Raw genomic sequence first — 15,532 nt, forward strand, 5'->3', positions numbered from 1 at the left:
GATGGAGCAATCTGTCAAGGATAGAAAGAAATTATTAGAATTCAATTTTTAATGATAATTATCTGTTTAACATAGGACTAGGGAGAAAACTGTTTTGGTTTGGTTTGTTTTTTTTAAAGGGGGATGTTAGGCTAATTTGCATGAGAGGAAGTTGAAGACAACAGAGAGTCGTGCTTGGTCTTGTAGGTCCAATCTAATGAAATCTTATAAATCTTTCTTAATAAGTTATGTGCCAACTCTCAGTTAATTTGTTTTTCTAACCAGAACTAAACTATTACCTCCTCCTCAACCATTTACCACATTTTTCAGTATTCAATAACACTGGACATTTGTAAGATACATAGGTTATTTTCCATGCTTTCGGCATGGCCTTGGCTACATCCAGCCATATTATAGCCTCTTGGCAAAGTATTGAACACTGGGAGATTGTGGATAATCACCCTGAAAGGGATCATACAGATTAAAGAACAAGTCTGTTATTTTAAAAAAGTGGAGAGTTTTCTGAACTCACCTGCCCTTTGTACATGTCAGGTGATTGTCTTAAACTTTAATATCTCTGTGCAGATACCTCTTTTCATATAAATGAGTAAGTACCGCTGGTTGAGGTCAGGGAACTAACTGTTCTGAAACTACAATTTGCTTCTGTGGAGGATCCCAGTAAGGTTGAAATTTCTTCTTCAGTTAATATTTATATATATATATGTGCGTGGAACAACTAATTACAACAGGAGACATGGAGACACACCTCCCCGATTGTACAACTGTCTCAAGTTTCGGGTATTAATTTGAGACAATAGTAAGTTTAAAAAAAAGGTAAGCTTTAAAAAATATTAGTAAATGGAGCATGAACAGGTCTCATTTTAGAAAAGGAAAACATTTTCATGGGGAAAAATATGGAATGTATGCTATTTTGAATTCATTTTGATTGATTTTAACTTACTAAATTATTTGCTCAGAAGGATCCTCTTCTGTTCCACTTACTGCCCAGAAATTTAGTTATGAGGTCATGACAGTTCACTAACTTCTTGGAAGAGAAAAGCATCAGCACTTCAGTGTTGATGTCCTATGTATATACTGACGCTGTACCAATAATATCACGAAAAAAGTTACAAAAATACTGATAGCATGCTGTAATAACCACAACATAGAGAAGTCCATAAAAGAACAGTATTAAATAAGACAGGCTTCTACTGACAAAATTTACAACCAAATTTGCTGTGGAAGACGTTTTGTCTCATTAGAAAGTAAAAATGCAAGGCATTTGTTAAGATGAAAGATAATATTTCTTACTTAAAAAACACAAATATAATAGTTGCCATAAAAAAAGAGACACTCCAAGAGTGAAATTACCATGTATTTCATATTTCTAATTCTAACATAAACATAACTTCTCTTCTATAAACTACAAATTACTCTACATCTTCCACAGCTCCTGCTAGATACAGATAATACTGGCTTAATATAAAATGACGTTTTCATTCACTGCTTATGAATAAAAAGGATAATGTTCATTAAATCTACTGAATAGTCTTCCATATTGAAATCTGCACTTAGTCCTGATACTTTTATTTTCCTCCTTTAACATAAGACTGTGTTTTCACTGGACATGATCAAACTCCTGTATTTTTAAGTTGGAATTGTCCTACTAAAAGTAAAAGAACTAAAAGTTCAGGTTTGCAACCTTACTGCCTTGAGAACAAATATAAAATAAAACATATATTTATGTACCTCATTTCACATCAACGTTAAGCTAAAAATGGCAAGAAGCAAAAGCATGTGATAAGGGTACATGGAAAAAAAGTACTTTTCTGTCCAAATGTTAGGAGTTGATATTTATGACTGGCAAACAGCTGACAGTGAAATACCTCACTGTGTTTTTATTAGGAATATGCAAATTGTTAATGCAAAAATGTTCCAGACCATTAAGCATGCAAAAGTCAACAACAATTTCATCAAATCATCCCAGAAAATGACAGACAGGTTATGTGTGTCTGAAGGACAAATCTGACGTGCTTAAAATGGGTTAGTAGTGTCATGAACAAACTATGCTAGAAATTGATTTCTCAGGTAACAAAAAACTGCAAATACTACAGCCTTAAACTGATAAAATCATGTAGCAAAATCCTATGCATGTATGCAGTGCGATATTTTGGCTACAATCTTCACAACCAAATCTTTGCACTCTGATTTAAGCACTCTGATTTTTTCTAAGGTAGGAAAAAATGCCAGTTTGAAAAGAAACTGAAAACTCTTTCATTACCTCATGACCATTACCTCATGACAAAGATATTATTAACTCATTAACTATTTCATTAACTCATGACCAAGACATTATTACTACTTCGTGTCTTCCCATTCTATGCAAATCATCATATGTCTTTTCCCCTGTAATTACTAACATCTCTTGAAACAGCAGAAGCTTTGAAACAAGCATACATGTGGAGAGCTGAGCAGTAGATACAATATGCAAACTCTCTTCTCTCCATTGCTAGTGCAAATGAGTTCTAGAAGTAGTTTTGAAAGCCCTGTTGATTTTTCTGCTGGGCTTTTAATGTATAAACTGCTAACTAGTTGATTTCTTGTCTGTTAAAGGTTTGTATAATAAAATAATGCCCAACAGTTGGTGACAAGTTAGCCATCTGAGAAGCGAACACTGATCAACCTTTCATAATTATAGAGGATTTCTTCATGATATCCTCCTCATGTTGGAGTTCAAAGAGGAGTCAGAAACATATATGGCAGAAATACCAGTAGGACATTATTGTAGGTGAGTTAGACACCTCAAACTATCTTTGGAACTGATTGATGGAACTTGATGCCTCGAGGGTAATGCATTGGAACAATTTTGGATTACTATGTTAAGGTAAGCTGAAACTTTTCTGTAGTGTCTATTTTCCTCTGTTGATTAGATAGCTGGATAGCTAAGACTTTAGTGTTTAGCTTTCAAACAGTTAATTTAGGAAAAACTACATACAATACTAAAGAGATTCATGGAATATACTAAATTATCTGTCTGTCCTTTAGATAAAGCAACGTGCCAAGCACATGGTCTGGAAATTATATATTTGAAGGGAAAGCACTGGAATTTGAAACCTCCAAAATCTTTATTTTTCACTTATCCTTAGCAAATTTTTACCTCACTCTTCTCCATGCTTTTAACAGGTTTGGAGGATTTTATGTGTTTGCATTTTCAGAAATTAATGAAATATTTACTCTTTGCAAATACCACTTTTACACATTGGGATTTTTATATTTTCTGCTTTGCTCTACATTAAACTCAGATTGCCAGAGAACTAGCTAAAGAGCCTCCCAAGATCTGTTTTCAAGTGGAAACAGTTACACTGATGCATATCATTGTAACTATAGCTTAGACTGGTTTTCTTTCTATATGTATTTCTGTGCAACCATCAGTGTTGAACTTGATTTGTAGTTTTTAACATTCATTCACCTTGGTCATTCTGCAAGTGCTCAAAATAAGTTTCAGAGGGTTTTGTTTGGTTTTTTTTTCTTATATGATGTTCCTCTGAGTTTTTAGTGTGTGGAAATAATTCACAAACAGAAAGAAAAAATGGTTATGTAATTGTTTATTCAAATTTAGCATTATGGAAACAGTTATTTCATAGATTTGTTTAGCCAAGTACCCATTCCTTGGTATTTTTATTTCTTTAATTATCCATCTGGTATAATAATTTTAATTATCACAAGCTCCATTACTATGTTAGAAAATTACTAATAAAAAGCCGTGTCATAAAATATACTGCTTAGTATAAAGCTTTGCATTCACCACTTTTATAATATGTAATTATGTAATATATTGTTAACTTGTTAATCAGAAAAAACAGGCCTTTTTTTATGTGTAAATTACTGTTTCTGTAGCTTTCAAAATTTATTTAATAAATGTGGGTTCATGTGTTACTGATCCTGTACAATTTTTCCTTTAAGTTGAAATTCAAATTTAAATTACAAAATAATGAGTTTCTAGAAGATAATGGTAAATTTATTATCGATGAGGAGAAAAATAAAGACTATCTGTGGAATATAGTTTTCTAACCCAGGAAACAAACAAAAACTTTGCCTTAAATTTCTGAAGAGGGTCACCACTTTGTTTACTGAGAGTCATCCATTGAAATGTTCTCCTTGGGTATGTATGACCATAAACTATAAAAAACTCTGTGATGTGTCATAGATAGTTCAGGTGATATATTAGCTATCAAAAGAATGCTTTGTGTTACACATCAATAGGGAAAATACCAGTAATTTTAGCACAACTACTTGCAAATTTGGCATGAGACACGTCATAAAGTAAAATATCTGCAGTCAAATATTCATTCCCAGTTATTTGGAAATATGGCAGTTACTTAAATAAAACTCTGGGACAAATTCAGCTACAGCATAACTAGCCCACAGCATAACTAGTCTTGTTTACATAATTACACATAATAACAATTTCTCCTCATTGGTGTTTCTCAAAAATGAGATTTCTGCTCTTAAATGTAGAATGAGACCAGTGTTCTAATTTCTCCTTCGAATCAGATAGAGCCAGATTTTGAGTGTGGCTCTCTGCCACTCAGAGAAACATCTCTCTGATGTTCAGCTGTCCCTTTCCTTTTTATTAATCTTCTTTTTCTCTCTCCTTTCAAAAATGATTCACACTTCTCTTCACAAAGGATTCACAGTCTCACCAACACCTTGAATATATCTGTTGTGTGAAGAGTATTCTTTTCTTGATGAAGATGATTAATGCAAAGCAAACGTCATCACCAAATCTTACAGCAATCCCTTCCAGTCCTTGTCAGTGTATTTTGGCCTCCTTGCTTCACCCACAATGATATCTGTATATTTCATCTGAACATGTTCCCTCCCTTTAAAGAGGCAAGGACAGAGGAAGGTTTTCCCAGTTTTAGTGTCAAATAATACCACCTGTGGAGAGTGCTTGATTACAGGACAAACTAGTCTCTCTTGCTACCTGAAAATATTATGTAAGCCCAGCAAAAAGAAAAAAAACTTTGGTAGCAAGTTGTTTAGTTCCAAGATGCATTTTTCTTATATAAGAATAAAAAGGTGGTTTTAGAGTCATGTAGGGCCAATATTTGTCTCTGTTGAATGAAGTGGAGAACTGCACATAGGTGAGGTAAATAATATAAACTATATTTCCTCAGAATTTAGGATCTCCAAGGCAGCAACTCACAAAACAGTAACACAAAATCTATGCTTTCAATAAATTACTTGACTGGGTGGCTAAGGTTGACCATCATCATCTTATCTATGAATTTCAGAGATCTTCTTAAACAAGACATTTAAAAAACCTTTTAATACAGTTTATATACCCGATACCTAAGACAACTTTACATCTTCTCTCCTACTCACGAAGGAGACCTGGATTTCTCAGGTTCATCGGTACATGATTGCAGTCCTTTGGGCCATATTTTGAAAGAAGAGTCCTTATGGTACAAAGCCTTTATGATAGATTTGTTCTCAGATCTTCATCTTTAGATGGCAATGCAGAGTATAGAGCTGTCATTCAAGCTTTTCCCACTGTCATCTTTCCTAGTAAATAATGTACTTGATTCAGTACCTCTGCATCTTTATATGGCTGTCAATGCACTAAAAGATAACGGGCTAGTGCTCCTGGCCAGAAGTGAGAGAGAGTTTTAGTGTGGGGATAGTCAGAGAAATAAAATGTGTTAAAGTTATATCATATCCCTCCTTCCCACCTTGGGTTCTTGATTTCTCAGCAAACACTTCTCACAGATTTGCTTATCCCCTTGAAAAATTAGAAATAATATTTCTCAGAGTCACATTATAAAGCCATGTCCATGGAATTATAAAAACAGCAGGGTGATGATTTACTTTTCAATGACAAAAGGCTTGATCAGCACTTCTTCACTCCAGACCATTATTCTGCGAAGACCTCTCACGCTCTCTCAAAAATCGTATTGGAACTGAAAGGTAAAAGTACTGCATGGAGACTGATCCCAGCCCTTTAGAGATCCACATTTGTACTGTAGTCAATGCACATGGTTGAGAGTGTAGTCTCAGCAATAAATTTGTCTTATTGAAATAAATAGCATAAGCATGCAACTGATGATCACCCATAATGTTTTAAAAAGGGATTTAACATTCCTTTACACAAATAACAAACAAAATCAACAGCATGGAGTTATGAAAAGAGACTTTTTTTTGAGAAGAAACAACAGTGTTCTGCATTTTAGTAACACTATGACAACGGAATTGTAATATAATTAACTGTAATTAATACAATTAGAATTATTTTATTTTTCTTTTTTATCACATTATTTGTTTCATAAGCTTGCCAGCTGCAATGTCTGTTGTCATTTTGGTTGCTGTTAATGAATTCACTATTTTCAACCAAAGATACACAAATTATAGTACTGTTAAGAATAAAAACATTTTGAAAATCTACAAAATCATCACTTAGAATAAAGTAATAATATAAAAATCCATAAAGAAGCAAGTAAACTGCCATATTTCCTTGTTTATATTTTGGATGGATCTGCATAGTTCTCATTTTATTATACTTTGTGGACATATTGCCTTAAGATGTTTCAAAGGTTGACATCTACTTTAATAATTTTTAAGACTAATAGATTTGGATACCAAGGTTGGCCAAAGATGTATAATTTCCTTTTTTAAAAATCATGATTTCTTTCTGTTTTACTGACATATCTCCAGACTAATTTATTACTCGAATCTTCTATTTAAAACAAACAACTGAATAAAATGTGATACCATAGGAGTGAAGTCAATAGTCCTTTCAAAGATCTCTCATGGGACTAGGATGAAGGTGTCGTTTCAACTTGTTGTAGTTATGAAAGTCCTGTTTAAGACTCGTCTTCACCCATTTCCACAGTTCTGGTTTTATGACACATTCATAGTTCTTTCTTTATAACTCATTCATAGTTCCTCTGTGATCTGTTTTCCTCTTTTACATTCCATTTCTACTCTGGTGTCCCTGCCCCATTTCCCTTCTAACAAAATCCACTAAACATGTATGTGTAGCAGAGAGTAAAAGCATAGTTTACTTCAGCTGTGAAGGGGAAACCCAAGCATTTTGTGCTACCTTTGTTCAATCCTTGTTATTGAAACCAACTTGATGCCTGATGTTATCTGCTTCTGTCTGCTTGCCTCCTCACGTTCAAACATTTTTTTGGATTAGGGAAAAATGACCCCAGCAGTAAAACCTTATCTCACTTGTCTATGTCTACAGTGCTAAGTAAAGTAGGACTAGAGAACAAGCTCAAACCCTGAACTCAACTATTCATACTGCTTAATAATTAACATTCTCTCTGGCGTGGTTCTCACCTGTACCGTCTAACACTCTCCTGGAAAATGCCTGGCATTGCAGGAACCAAGAGCCACTCCCCCATCCAGAGCTTTCTCCACTCTGCTGTCGCTTGCTAACCTACTACCACTTCCAGCACTATTCTAGCAAGTCTTGCACCTTAAATACACTCCTGTCTATGACCACCCAGAACCTATAAAAGATGCCCTCAGTAACATGATCTGAAAACAACATTCTGGGCTGCAACATTCTTTCCTTATTTTAAACATATTAACTGAAAAATAAAGAAAATGGCAAGATGTTACTGTATCTCTGGATCGAAGTATAATCTCCCATGTACAGTCCCAAGGCCAAGAATATTATGTGGCTGTGACCAGTCTTTGTCAATTGGTTGGCCTTAGACCTGAAGTGTGCTCCCTAGTTGCTTACAAGTACAGGTGTCACCACTTGTTGCAGGCTGAAGATGAAGGTCAATGCTACCAGTGATACAGAAAGTCACTGAACTTGTCAGGGTTTAGCAATTTATGGGTCACACATTCTGAACATTGAGGAAAATAAAGAGTTTATAGGAAGAGTTTGACCAATCAGGGTTTTTTTATTGGTTGGTTGTTTTGTTTGTTTTGTTTTGGATTTTTTTGTTGTTGTGTTTTTGTTTGTTTGTTTGTTTGGGGGTTTTTGTGTTTGTTTTTGGTTTTTTTTTGTTTGTTTTTGTTTGGTTTGTTTTAGGGGTATTTTGGTTTTTGTTTTTGTTGGGGGTTTTGTTTGTTTTGGGTTTTTGTTTTTGTTTTACTCTAAGGAGACTTCACTGAAAATTTTGGGCTCAGGTGCTAAATCAAGCAGGCTTAACTTTTTTAAGGCACATCTGATGCTACCCACCCTTAGAATGTAGCTCACTATATACATATGTTGCAGACCATTGCTTCTTTCCCTTCAACTCCAACAAGCATAAATCCGCAGCTTTCATATCTCAAGGAAATTCCCCCACAATAAGGTTATAGCTTAGGTTGGGGCTGACAGTGATACCCAAAACAGCCAGCTAGAAATGTTAGTTTTGGATGGGCTTTTTAGAATAGCTGCAGAGAATAGGGAACTCAGAGCTGAAGCAGTTAATAATATTCTCAGTTCGTGTAGGAAGTTGAAAGTAAAAAAAAAATGTGCCGGGAGAGAATCTGCCTGACCTCTGCATATGCAGCAAAAGATTATCAAATTTGGAGGGAACAACTACTTGGTTTTTGGCATAATTTTTATGGTCTGCTTCAAAAATTGTTCTGTAAATGACTCATCCCAAGACTACGGTTAAACCAGTGGTTGCCTACTCTCGTGAATGGCCTCAATCAAGAACCAGGGTAAACTCCATAAATGAATGAAAATGCTAGAGGACAGATTTATCTAATGACAGAGTGCAGTGAATCCCTTGAGTGAATAAGTTTTATCCTTTCTTGAGTCAATACATAGCTAATACGTCATTAATTACAGGGAACAACTTGAAGCTTTAAAAAAAAGGAGGTATCTGCAAAAAGGTAAGTCAGAGCTTAACTTAAAAACATCGTCAAAATAAGGTAAACGTATATATGTGAGTAAGAAGAGTGAATAGCAACCTTGGGTGTGATTAATATTGTACCCCATTTCAGTAGAAAGAGATCATGACATCAGATAAGAGAAGCTCTAAAATGCACCTATTTGAAGTGAGGAACTTCAGGAACAAAATATTTTCTGTGAAGGAAAGTTTATTTTAATATAGATGTCCAAATCTTAAAAAGTATTGTAATAACATAGTCAGCAATAGCAGAAGGTGGAACTTGATTGCCTTTGAAATCCTGTTTCTGAGATCTGAAAAAAACAAACCTCTTATTGCAATGTGCATGCACACTTCCTCTCAAAAAATTTTAAGTTCTCAGCAAGACACTTCAATGGCTTCCCTAGAAACTCTTAAACTGCATAATTAAGATTTATTTTAGTTGAAATAAATATAATTTACATCATTCATGTTCCTTCTTTCAGAAACCATTTTATATAACACTATAAGTTAAAATGACCTCTTTTCCTCTAACTAATTTGGACTTAATTCTATCTACAAAATTTTAAACTATCAGGTTACTCACAGTAACATCAGTATCAGTAACTCACATATTCCTAATTTTCTGTATGTAAGTATGTGAAGATGGGATAGAAGGAAAGAAGACTTTTGCATTAAGGAGGTTCTAATATGGCATGAAATAGGATGGTTTGTAATTCTGATTGACATACCTTTGTTCAGTCTATAAAATACACTGAGATACACGACGAAGAAAACAAAAGCTATCAAAAATAGTCAAGGAAGTCACTAGATAACATAAGCAGAGGAATAGAGAGAGTGTTTGCAAGCTGCCCTTGTTCACACAGTCATGTTCCAAATTTGCAATGCATCAGCATCTTAATTTTTTTTCCTTAATCTTCATTTAGCTTTTCAATCATTTAAGTCAAACAATTTTATTTTGTAACTCCAGTACTTGGTGTATTTGACAAACTAGATAGTTCTTCTCCACTTTGCTGTAACAGCAGTCATTTAGTAATATGATGCAAAATGAAATGTAGCCCCATATCAAACACTCTTATTGTGCTAAGTGTTCCTAATGGTATCTTTTAATTCTGCTCCATTTTCATTCATCAAAGGACTGCAGCTAAGGCTGATGTCAGGATGAGAGGAGATGAGTAGAGATGATGGTGATGTTGATGATGATTTGACAAAGTACGAATTTCTCCAAAAATGTATTTTCAGTCACTTCCAAATTATCTGAGCACAAGCCCAATGTGCTCATTAGCAGAATTTTGAAAACTTTATTACATACACACAAACATAGAATTTTCGTTATGCCAATTTAATCTAGTGCTCCTGACATTCATACAAAATTTGACAGTCCATGATTAAATTCCCAACTTTCTCCCAGATCCTAAGTTAGAATCTGAACATCAGAGTACAAAGCAGAAATGGGAGAGCATATTTACCTTTTACGGTGCTTTTTTGTATTAGTGTTTTTAAATCCATTGGTTCTTGAACAGTTTTCTGAACCCCATACTATAAAGATATCGCTCTCTCAGAGTCAGTGATGATGTCTTACATAAAATGGAGTTTCCCCACATATGGATATCCTATCCATGAATTTTCCAGTTGTCACATGCTCCACATCCCACCTGTTACGGTGCTTATCTGAACTCTTTCTGATTTGTTCTCTTTCTGATTGAGCGTAGGAATCTGAAACAGTTTATTTCATAGGTTAAATTAATACCTTCTCCCAAGGCTATGGATATTCTGGCAGTAGTGCAGAGAAGAGAGAAGATAATATTTCTTACTTTTGTTAGAATTGTCCTCTTTACAAAACCATTCACAGCTTGGAATTCAGGATTAAAGAGGTTTAGGAATTAATTCCCCTAAGCTGAACTGAAAACTAAATCTAAGATGCACAGCGCAGGTGTTCTAACACTCCAACAGGAAGAAATATGTGGCTTTGTCCAGCAGCTTTGTCTGGATCTGGTCCACCTTCTTTTCTTTTCTGTGTTCCAAGAAAGTTGTTTATACACGGCCACAAAATACTTTGATCTCAAACTAAAAAAAACCCCAAAATTATTTCTATCACTTATTTAGAAGGTAAATTGAAAAATCAATTCTTGGCACAGAAGAATTGAACATAGTCTCATTGACTTAAATGCACTGAAGTACACAAATGAATTGAAATATATATTCCTCTATTATTGCTAAGATCTGTCACAAGTAATTTTAGAATCACGTATTGATCTTTCATTATTAAGATTTAGAAAAGTACTCATTTGCTAATCTGAGCACTTCTGAGTTCATTCACAATAAAAATAATTACTATAATATCATCAAAATGAAATACTCAGAAAAACACCAATAATTTACCCCAAATATTACTCCAATATAAAGAGAGCTTTTCCCCATTGGAACTTTAGTTTTGGTTTGGGGTTTTTTGGATGAGGAGCCATTTCTTTGGGGGTTTTTTAGAGTTTTTTAAACCGCTCTCTCTTCACTCTTTTTGTTCAGGATAACGACAGAAATGTATGACAAAAGTATTAAAGAAACATAGTTCTCTAAGATGAAAAATTAACTGTATAGTCATATATGGATAACAAAACATGAAAGTTGGTTTATAAACAACAGTCTCATTGTGTTCACTGAAAACATGACTGTAATTTTTCCAACTTTCCTTCAAAAACTCTCACTGAGAAATGAATGGAAATTGAACTCATTATATATACATCCAATTTGCTCCCCTTTGAGTGTCATGCCTTATTTTATTTGATAATTCTAAATGATCACTACAGGATGACTGATAGCTAGGGTTTTTAATGAATATTACTTCTTTTACTATATTTTTGTAACTATGGTTAGCTAAAGATTTGATCAGGGCTGTAAGAAACAGAAACTATAGCTCTCCTATGGGTGAGAAAAACTCATCAAACACAATATTTCCTATCATGGCAGAAAATAGCTTAGCATCGAGTATTTCTATCTGTGCCAAGTCTGTGCCACACTTGGTAAAGAGGTGTTGCACACAGGAGAAAATTGTCTTCTTCATGAATATTATAGATCAGCTGCCAGCTACTGGCACGTCTCTGGTAGCTGCATTGATGGCCTGGGCTCATTAGCCATAGCTTTGGACTTGTCAGTAAATAACTCCTGTTCCTGCAGCGCTTTATGGGTGTTCAAGCCATCTGCAGGAAGATTCATTGTAACTTATACAAAATATGAGTGCAGCAAAATTGTGACATTTTTTCACTTCTATTGGATAAATACATCCATATTACAGGGTCTTTTCAAAGTACACTTTTGAAATGGAGCACATTAGCAAGTTTGAAGTGGAATACTTTAGCAACCTGCGGTTTAAGTATAGTGAACAACTGACCAACAAAGTTTTAAGTCCTTATGTTTAGGGGCACATGTTGAGGGGCAGGCAGAACCAGGTTGAAATGTCTCTTACTAAATCTAAAATAAAATCAGCGAAGACATCACAATCCACGTCTTCTCCATCCTTGTCATTATTCCATGTTGGAGAGTGTAGGAGAAAGTCTGTTAGTCCTAAGTTCACATGCACAACTCAGTGGGTTTTTGTTTTAATTTTCTTCAGCTTAACTAATAATATGCTTACCTAGGGCAGAAGTATCAGCGAAAATTCTAAGTCTGTGATAAGTCACTGTATGTAGGATACAAACAGAGAGGATATAATGAACTACTGAGCAGCCAAAAAATCAGCTAAAGGCAGTATGATAAATTTGTTATTAGTCCACTGACCACTTTTTCCATGAAAAAGGATGGCAATATGCAAACAAGGGGGAAATTAGGAATTAAGTAATTTCACTTACCTTTAGATTTTAAAACTGCAGCTGTTTATACTTGTACTAACACCTTGGCTTGTCTTTGTAGCCAATTATAACAAATGGTTCCAGAACACAATTTCAGTGACCCCTTTTGGAGCTTTTTGTCCTTCAAGTGCCTACTTCTAACCACTGAGAATAAGGGTAGCCTAGATGCTTAGGTCTGATGTAGCTACCACATTGCCAAAGTTTCATTGGGTGTTATGTATCTCATGTAAAGTAATTGAAATTCAAAACATGACTGGCAAAGGCTCCTCCCTGCAATTGAACTCTTTAATGTGGAGTGTTTGGAATCTTGCTGACCTTTCCTATGACCTTCTTGCACACAGAGAACACTATAAGCCCTTTGGAAGGGACTGCTGTATTTCACTTTGTTGCCACAACTCATCACTGTTGGAAAGATAAAGGGTAGGAACAGTGGCTTGCAATCATAGATGACAGGTCATCTTACCCATTCCTTTGCCCTCAACCAAGAGCAGGTATAGCTTCTATCAGATACATCAAACCATATTTTTGTGCAAAAGTTGTTAAATGATTTTATAAATTATTACTGAGGAAAGAAATTAACCATACTAGGAAACCTAACTCTGTGATGTTCAGCTACCTCAGATTTTTGAATAGGTAGGCCCTTGACAATAAAAATCCTGACAAAGCTGTATTTAAATGCTTTGACCATTCTAACTGCAGTAATTGTAAAATGCTCCTACATTCCATTTTATTCCATAATGATTTTATATAAAACCTATATCCATTGTACCACTGATTTGTATGGGACAGAAATATCTGTAGATCTAGCTGGTTAATATGCAGGCTAATGGGAGCTACAGGGTAAGTCTGCCCTTAATTCACTGACTTCTTTCAAAGATCCAGGTCTCTGTGCAGGCTATTAATCTACTAATGAGTCAAACCATTTCTAAAGTAAGCAGGCATCACTTCCAGACTTGCTAGAATTTGTTTGTGTCTCTCTGTTTTTTCTCAATGTCAAAGCACTATCCAGAGCATCAACCTAGTCTATTTTAAGAGGTGCTTGCACAGAATGATGCCCTTATCAGGAAAGATTTCTTTACTTAATAAGAAAAAATATACACAGTATATAGCACAGACGAGCTAAAATTTAATGCAAAAAAAAAATCTATTAACATAAAAAAGGAAGAGTTTGTTCTATATCTAATATCATGGTTCTATAACAGATTTTCATATTGGAAAATTTAAAAGGTTTAGAGGACTGGTTCTGACATCACCTATATCAGTAGCTAATCCTGAGTACTTCCTATAGAGAATAATGGGTAGGGTTGCAGACACCTACAGGTTCTCTGCATAGATCTTTGTGTACTGCATCTCTTTTCCTCCTTTTAGAGCTGTTTAATTGTTTGGTTTTCAACTGCCAGGCCTTTGTGTCAGAGTCTGCAACAACTCTGTAAATCATTAATATGCTTTATAAATAGAATAGGAAAAATAATCTTTTCATCCTGTGGAGATGCACACAGCTTATACATTATATGTGAAAAATTCACTTTCAGAGAAAAATGAGGCTTTCATAAGTATTTTTTTTTGTTCAAAGAACAATTAAAGTACACAAGACACTGTATACCATCATGAAGAGTGGGCTAGTTGGGATACTAGAAACCATATAGGTGAGTTCATAGATCATAATTACAATCAAAGAAGGAAAATCAGGATTATCTTTGCATAAACTGACATGGGCCTGTGAAGTCATGGCCTCTTTCTAATGACTCACTATATGATGTATTTGAGGGCAAAGACTGTTTATGATATACCTAATGTAAACAGTTTTTAGAATTAAATATGTCTCAAAAGCTAATATTTTTTAAATACTTTGGCTATGAGAAGTTCTATTTGAAAACTTGCACAAGTAGCTTCAAGGACTTTGTTTCCAAGTAGTCGTTGTAATTCTTGTCCGAGTATGTAAGGATCTTATATAGCTTGTTGGTTCTATATTAGAGCAGCTAATATCTTAAGTCTTCCTCCTTTTGGCCTCATCTGCATCTATTCAGGCACCCTGGCTGGCTGCCACTGCTCTACAGCTGTCTAGGCTCTGTCTCTGTAGCTGGGTCAGTAACTGCCCTATGTAACCTTGCTTCAACCATAATTTGAATTTGTCCTTTGCAATTGCTTTCTGATCTTATTTGATGGTTGCATTCAAACCTGTTCTGTGGTATATTAGCTGCTGATCTTAAGATTAATCCAATGCTTTAAAAAACCTGTCATATTTGTGCTATGAGAAGCAAATATTTCTAGGATAAGGGATAGATGACTTCCTTTCCCTTAATAGATAGAATCATTACAAAGGAAACAAAAAATTATGTTTACAGCATGTATTTTATTCACATGGAACAGATAACTAAGACACTCGTACACCAAATTCAGAATAACTTTCTGTATCCACAGTCTCCCATTATTACAGGCTACCAACTCAAATAATCTTGTTAATATCTTAAATGTATTGAATGAGCCCAAGAGATCCAATGATCCACTGACATCATTACAGTGATAGTCATTTTCAGAATAAAGGCATATGAAGATATCCAAGATTGCTGTTACTTGGCCAAATATATGTTACCAGCTTAGAGTACAGAGTTTTATGATGTGCATGAGTCACAGCAAATGACTATTTTACATAATCCTGATTTATCTTTGGGAGAAACTCAAGAAAGTTCTTTTCACTATTTTTGTCAGGAACCTAATGATTACAATATAGTATTTTTTCAGTTTCTGGGAATTTCATCCTGTAGAGAACTGCAAGACAGAAACTGACAGTACATTTCACACGATACCATATTTTTTCTGTGTGTTCAGATGGAGGCTAGTGAACAACCCATCTCACTCTGAAACATATGT

Source organism: Myiozetetes cayanensis, unplaced genomic scaffold (assembly GCF_022539395.1).
Source record: "Myiozetetes cayanensis isolate MyiCay16 unplaced genomic scaffold, myiCay2020 scf3, whole genome shotgun sequence".
NCBI classification, from domain to species: domain Eukaryota; kingdom Metazoa; phylum Chordata; class Aves; order Passeriformes; family Tyrannidae; genus Myiozetetes; species Myiozetetes cayanensis.